The sequence below is a fragment of the Schistocerca serialis genome, chromosome 1, assembly GCF_023864345.2.
Source record: "Schistocerca serialis cubense isolate TAMUIC-IGC-003099 chromosome 1, iqSchSeri2.2, whole genome shotgun sequence".
NCBI classification, from domain to species: domain Eukaryota; kingdom Metazoa; phylum Arthropoda; class Insecta; order Orthoptera; family Acrididae; genus Schistocerca; species Schistocerca serialis.
This window is the reverse complement of record NC_064638.1, coordinates 669873697-669881564: the sequence shown is the minus strand read 5'-3', so window position 1 is coordinate 669881564 and position 7868 is coordinate 669873697. Positions and strand designations below refer to the sequence as shown.

General features: G+C 45.1%; 1 pseudogene; it reads right to left on the bottom strand.

The window, feature by feature from the left end:
- Positions 1-1892: 1892 nt before the first annotated feature.
- Positions 1893-2010, bottom strand: LOC126425274 (5S ribosomal RNA; annotated as a pseudogene).
- Between the last annotated feature and the right edge of the window lie 5858 nt (positions 2011-7868).

Below are 7868 nucleotides of genomic sequence, written 5' to 3'. Positions count from 1 at the left end.
AATCCAACCTTAGATTCCTGCCTGTTGTCCAGCAACGAAACGAGTTACATTTCCCCGGCTACCTGCGTTATGTGCTAGTACAGGAGATTAAAATTTAATTTCATATTGCTTTTTAGTAACTTCATGTTAATGGTACACTGAAACACGTTCTTGAACAGATCGTTAGGCGAGCACGCGGATTACCGAACAAAAAATATATGGTGCTACTTGATAAAGACGTACTCTTTCTTCATTACTTCGTAACGAACAAAGATACAAAAAATTCAGTCATACTGATTAATGGCTCCTTGGTAGCTAAACGTCATTTGCTTATTTAGATTTTTATTTTAATGCAGGAGAAAAAGGTATTTGAGGTAAATGGTTCACCATGTACTGTGCAAGTACATGAGGTGCAGCATTCTCAGTCGGCCCTCGGACATTTTCCTTTCACTGACCTCTTCTTAACCTCTGCCAACGATCTTTTAATGTGAATGATGGCAAGCTGTAGCGATGTTCAAAGTTCACGTTAAACTATACGTTTCATAAGCCGCCAAAAGTCGATATCGATCGCAACTCAGAGGCACTACAGATCGTGGTTGACGCTCAGCCGCAGGGGCGTGCACGGCATGTTATGTGCGCCGAGTAGCTCGCAGCAATGGCGCCAGGCAGGCAGCCGTGATTCAATTTAATACAGTCTGCTGCATGAGCGACTTACTATCAATCACTCTGATCTGTTTATTGGATTTCAATCCTTCACTGTTTATGGACTTTAATTCAGCGTTCGTTTACAGATTACACATTCGTGTCGGGAACGAATACGTAAGAACGTCCTTCCATAGCTAGCTGGATGGGTCAGTTCACAATCCTTAGGTTCAAGAGCGCTTTACTCAAAGTCGACGAAGGCTTGCAGATTGAACAGAGAAATCTTTTTGTACTTGTTTACAATGTTACGGACTACACTGTTTTCTTCCACGCACTATTGTGCAGAGAAGCTGGGAGCAGAGTCTGTGAGGCTAACATTCAGGACGAATCATTAGGTGGCAAATGTTGACTGTACTCTTGAACTCCGTAAATATCGCCTGTACTGTGCCTTCAGTAGAAACCATGACTTCCCCAAGCTGAAGTTTCTATCAGGAAAGTTCTTTCTGCAAAGCACATAGGGGTTTTGCCAGAGTAGACAGCAGTACTGAGAATCTCCGCCTCCAGGAGAAACTTGCTTTGAACTTTGTTAATTAGCTGCTTGTGTACAATGAGCAACAGTAAAAGTGGAAACGCGTCAACAGATCAAACAAACTGCTGCCTCTTCCTTAGGAGTAGTTCATTATTTCTTACATCGTAAGGCCGCATGTAGAAAATAAAATTATACTTTACAGGTAGAGAGGAAGAGAAGGAGGAAGAGAGAGAGAGAGAGAGAGAGAGAGAGAGAGAGAGAGAGAGAGAGAGAGGATTGAGGCAGTGCTCTTAAGACACTGACCTCTTCTCGTGGATGATGCAGTTTGTTAAGCCCGGCCACCCTGGATTTGGTTTTCAGTGGTTTCCCTAACTTATTTCAGGCAGATCTGGGATGGTGCCTTCGGTAAGACCACGTCGACCGTCTATCCTTTCCGCGTAAAAATTATTTATATACCCCATATGTACGTATATCTGGGCTATTTTTCATTGTATTATGATGACAATTCCTATGTCTTGGTGAGATCTTCTCTGGATGAATAATACTTTAAATAAGCACTCCATCTTCAGGCCACAAGTCCCGACCGCCGTGTCATCCTCAGATGAGGATGCAGATAGGAGGGGGGCGTGGTCAGCACACCGCTCTCCCGGTCGTTATGATGGTTTTCTGTGACGGGAGCCGCTGTTATTCGGTCGAGTAGCTTCCTTAATTGGCATCACGAGGTTGAGTGCACCCCGAAAAATGGCAACAGCACATGGCGGCCTGGATGGTCACCCATTCAAGTGCCGGCCACGCCCGACAGCGCTTAACTTCGGTGATCTGACGGGAACCGGTGCATCCACTGCGGCAAGGCCGTTGCCAATAATTTAAATAGGTCTATATTATATCTTGCATATCAAAATGCTTGCTTAGGTTAACGAACTCGACAACGTTGGCTGCTCAAGAAAAAGCGAAATTACAAGGCCTGTTTTCACTTACGTCCCTTCATAAAGAAACGAACAGGTGCTGAGAATTTGGCTGCACGCGCTAACAAACCATAAGAGTGTGAGCTCACCAGACAAATATTAGTCAGCCCAGTGTGCTGGCACAGGTGACTCGTGAAGCCTTTACAGACGGTGCAGCGATTGTGTCAGGTGCTCAATCGCGGTCGCACTGCCTCTGCGTGAGAATAAAGCAGTAGCGATCAGTGACACAGTTATGTTTCAAGGAGGCATTGTACGCAAACGTGGGTAAATAAAAGCACGTAACAGAGTGCCAAAAAGAGCCATTCATGTTTGGCCATGCCCATGGCCGAAAATCTACATCTACCTCTACATCTACATGGACACTCTGCAGATCACACTTTAGTGCCTGGCAGAGGGTTCATCGAAGCACCTTCATAATAATTCTGTATTATTCCAAAGTCGAATAGTTCGCGGAAAAATACGAACACCGATATCTTTTTGTGCGAGCTCCAATTACCCTCATTTTCTTATGGTGATCGTTTCTCCCTATGTAGATCGGCATCAACATAATGTTTTCGCATTCGGATGTGAAAGTTGGTGATTGAAATTCGTGAGAAGATTCCACTGCAACAAAAAACGCCTTTGTTTTAATGGTGTCCATCTCAAATCATGTATCATGTCAGTGACACTCTCCCCCCTATAATACAAAACGTGCTGTTCTTCTTTGAACTTTCTCGATGTGTTCCGTTAACCCTGTCTGGTAAGGACCCCACAATGCGCAGCAGCAATCTAACGGTGTGTGAAGTTGCTAGATTTGTTGTTTTGTTGTGGAGCTTTGCTCAATGTGTCTACAAGCAGTGCTGTAAGACACATAGGTGCGAAAGACGACTTCATAATTGAGTTCGGAAAAAAATTCTAACTGAGGGACCGCAGTCGCATTTCATGGTTTGTGAATCAAAATTTCTTCCAAAACCGACAGAAATTGCTGCAGGCAATAAACGAAGGTACATCCCAATCTTGTCAGCGAGGGAACATTGCAACGAGAAGTGCTTGCAATGAACATTTGGAGTCGGTCACTTTGCAAGAGCTTATTGCTCAACAGGCACATAAAGACAATAGAATAGTTCATAGGGTTGGAAGAATAGGTAACAGGTTTTCTCAACATCCCCATCCCCCACCCTATTTGAACTCGATTGGACTGCAAAGTCACCTGATTTGAACCCCAAAGAGCAACTGTGGAACATTTTGAAACGGTGGGTAAAACGCCGACATCAGCATCCACGCAATTTGGTGGAACTACGCGATCAAACCTCACCAAGTAGCTTTACGCGGCGTAAATGCACACCTTTATGGACACACTTCCCAACCGCATCCAGATGCTTATCAAGTATAGGGCGAAATTACACGGTATTATACGAGGTGTGACAATAAAGTAATGAGACTGATGGGAAAAAGATGTTGCAGCCGCAGTGGTCCACAACCCCACGACGACTACGCAGTTCACTTCACCCCTCCGCCGCCCCACACCGAACCCTGGGTTACTGTGGGGTTCGGCCCCCGGTGGACCCGCCCCCCCTCCCCCAGGGAACGTCTCACACCAGACGAATGTAACCCCTATGTTTGCATGGTAGAGTAATGTCGGTGTACGCGTACGTGGAGAACTTGTTTGCGCAGCAATCGCCGACATAGTGTAACCGAGGCGGAATAAGGGGAACCAGCCCGCATTCGCCGAGGCAGATGGAAAACCGCCTAAAAACCATCCACAAACTGGCCGGTCCACCGGACCTCGACACAAATTCGCCGGGCGGATTCGTGCCGGGCACCAGGCGCTCCTTCCCGCCCGGAAAGCCGTGCGTTAAACTGCACGGGCCAACCGGGCGGGCTTAGTCAAGTTTAGTGTTGTCTCCTTCAAAGTATTTCCCTTCTGATTGCACACACTTTTTCCAGCGCTTCTCCCATTGATGGTAACATTTCTGGAACTCATCTTCTGTAATATCCTCCAAGAAACTCGTCACAGCTGTTTGGACATCTTGTGTTGTTTGAAAATGGTGTCCCTTGACCGCCGTTTTGACACTTGGAAATAGAAAAAAAGTCGCACGGAGCGATGTCTGGTAAATAGGGTGGCTGTGTTAATACTGAAATTTGTTTTGAGGTTAAAAATTGCTATACTGACAGAGCAGTATGGGATGGAGCATTATCGTGATGCAGAATCCAATTATCAGCAGTGTTGGCACGGACAATAAGAACTCTTTTACGAAGTCTTTCTAAAACTTCTTTGTAGTAATATTGGTTAACTGTTTGTCCAGGAGGCACCCACTCTTTATGAACAATTCTCTTGGAATCAAAGAAGCGCACAAGCATGCATTTCACTTTTGACTTTGACATGCTAGCTTTTTTTGATCTGGGTGATCCCTTTGAGCACCATTGCGAACTTTGGCGTTTTGTCTCTGGATCGTACTGAAAAAACCAACTTTCATCACCAGTGATAACACGGCTCAACAATTCTGGATTGATTTCCGTTTGCTCTAACAGATCGGCTGCCGCATTTTCCGTGGTTCTCGCTGTTGTGGTGTGAGATTTTTGGGGACCATTTTTGCACAAATCTTCCTCATATGTTCAAATGGTTCAAACGGCTTTGAGCACTATGGGACTTAACTGCTGTGGTCATCAGTCCCCTAGAACTTAGAACTACTTAGACCTAACCAACCTAAGGACATCACACACATCCATGCCCGAGGCAGGATTCGAACCTGCGACCGTAGCGGTCGCAAGGTTTCCGACTGAAGCGCCTAGGCCGGCCGAAGTGGTCGTGCGGTTAAAGGCGCTGCAGTCTGGAACCGCAAGACCGCTACGGTCGCAGGTTCGAATCCTGCCTCGGGCATGGATGTTTGTGATGTCCTTAGGTTAGTTAGGTTTAACTAGTTCTAAGTTCTAGGGGACTAATGACCTCAGCAGTTGAGTCCCATAGTGCTCAGAGCCATTTGAACTATTTTTTGAAGCGCCTAGAACCGCTCGGCCACTCCGGCCGGCAATCTTTCTCATAGCAAGATCTTCAGTTATTAATAGACGAACAGTTTCTCGATTGACGTTCAGTTCTTCCGCAATCATTTTCACGGATAATCTTCGATCAGATCGTACGAGTTCACGCACCCTGGTCAAGTTGACATCTGTCCGTGAGGTTGATGGTCGTCCACTGCGGTTTTCATCTTCAACATTCGTTCTGCCTTCACTAAACATTTTATGCCAGCGAAAAACTTGAGCTATTGACATAACCTCCTCTCCAAAAGCCTTCTGAAGCTTACCGTAAGTTGTTGTCGCGTTTTCACCCAATTTAACGCAAAAAGAAATGGCATACCGTTGCGCAATATTATGCGGTTCCATTTCCGTGACGAGAGACACAAACACGTGTTAACTTCTTACAGCACAACTCACGACTGAGCAGTTGCATCGATGTGCTGCTTGGACTAGAAGCAGCTTATAGAACAAGGTAAAAGATATTGTGCCTACGCAAGCCTGCAGGGTTGCCACATCATGCAAAGAAAATCAGTCTCATTACTTCATTGTCGCACCTCGTATGATACTTGTGATGATTTCTTCAGGGATAACTAATTTTTTGTCCGGCGAGTTTATAATCTAGTGTGGAAAAAACAATCCTCACCCTTACAGAACAGGGAATCAGTGATCATAAGGCCGTTGCAGCATCCCTGAATATGGAAGTTAATAGGAATATAAAAAAGGAAGGAAGGTTTATCTGTTTAGCAAGAGTAATAGAAGGCAGATGTCAGACTACCTAACAGATCAAAACGAAAATTTCTGTTCCGACACTGACAGTGTTGAGTGTTTATGGAAAAAGTTCAAGGCAATCGTAAAATGCGTTTTAGACAGGTACGTGCCGAGTAAAACTGTGAGGGACGGGAAAAACCCACCGTGGTACAACAAAAAAGTTAGGAAACTACTGCGAACGCAAAGAGAGCTCCACTCCAAGTTTAAACGCAGCCAAAACCTCTCAGACAAACAGAAGCTAAACGATGTCAAAGTTAGTGTAAGGAGGGCTATGCGTGAAGCGTTCAGTGAATTCGAAAGTAAAACTCTATGTACCGACTTGACAGAAAATCCTAGGAAGTTCTGGTCTTACGTTAAATCAGTAAGTGGCTCGAAACAGCATATCCAGACACTACGGGATGATGATGGCATTGAAACAGAGGATGACACGCGTAAAGCTGAAATACTAAACACCTTTTTCCAAAGCTGTTTCACAGAGGAAGACCGCACTACAATTCCTTCTCTAAATCCTCGCACAAACGAAAAAATGGCTGACATCGAAATAAGTGTCCAAGGAATAGAAAAGCAACTGGAATCACTCAACAGAGGAAAGTCCACTGGACCTGACGGGATACCAATTCGATTCTACACAGAGTACGCGAAAGAACTTGCCCCCCTTCTAACAGCCGAGTACCGCAAGTTGGTTCAAATGGCTCTGAGCACTATGGGACTTAACATCTTAGGTCATAAGTCACCTAGAACTTAGAACTACTTAAACCTAACTAACCTAAGGACATCACACACACCCATGCCCGAGGCAGGATTCGAACCTGCGACCGTAGCAGTCCCGCGGTTCCGGACTGCAGCGCCAGAACCGCTAGACCACCGCGGCCGGCAGTACCGCAAGTCTCTAGAGGAACGGAGGGTTCCAAATGATTGGAAAAGAGCACAGATAGTCCCAGTCTTCAAGAAGGGTCGTCGAGCAGATGCGCAAAACTATAGACCTATATCTCTTACGTCGATCTCTTGTAGAATTTTAGAACATGTTTTTTGCTCGCGTATCATGTCATTTCTGGAAACCCAGAATCTACTATGTAGGAATCAACATGGATTCCGAAAAAAGCGATCGTGTGAGACCCAACTCGCCTTATTTGTTCACGAGACCCAGAAAATATTAGATACAGGCTCCCAGGTAGATGCTATTTTTCTTGACTTCCGGAAGGCGTTCGATACAGTTCCGCACTGTCGCCTGATAAACAAAGTAAGAGCCTACGGAATATCAGACCAACTGTGTGGCTGGATTGAAGAGTTTTTAGCAAACAGAACACAGCATGTTGTTATCAATGGAGAGACGTCTACAGACGTTAAAGTAACCTCTGGCGTGCCACAGGGGAGTGTTATGGGACCATTGCTTTTCGCAATATATATAAATGACTTAGTAGATAGTGTCGGAAGTTCCATGCGGCTTTTCGCGGATGATGCTGTAGTATACAGAGAAGTTGCTGCATTAGAAAATTGTAGCGAAATACAGGAAGATCTGCAGCGGATAGGCACTTGGTGCAGGGAGTGGCAACTGACCCTTAACATAGACAAATGTAATGTATTGCGAATACATAGAAAGAAGGATCCTTTATTGTATGATTATATGATAGCGGAACAAACACTGGTAGCAGTTACTTCTGTAAAATATCTGGGAGTATGCGTACGGAACGATTTGAAGTGGAATGATCATATAAAATTAATTGTTGGTAAGGCGGGTACCAGGTTGAGATTAATTGGGAGAGTGCTTAGAAAATGTAGTCCATCAACAAAGGAGGTGGCTTACAAAACACTCGTTCGACCTATACTTGAGTATTGCTCATCAGTGTGGGATCCGTACCAGGTCGGGTTGACGGAGGAGATAGAAAAGATCCAAAGAAGAGCGGCGCGTTTCGTCACCGGGTTATTTGGTAACCGTGATAGCGTTACGGAGATGTTTAATAAACTCAAGTGGCAGACTCTGCAAGAGAGGC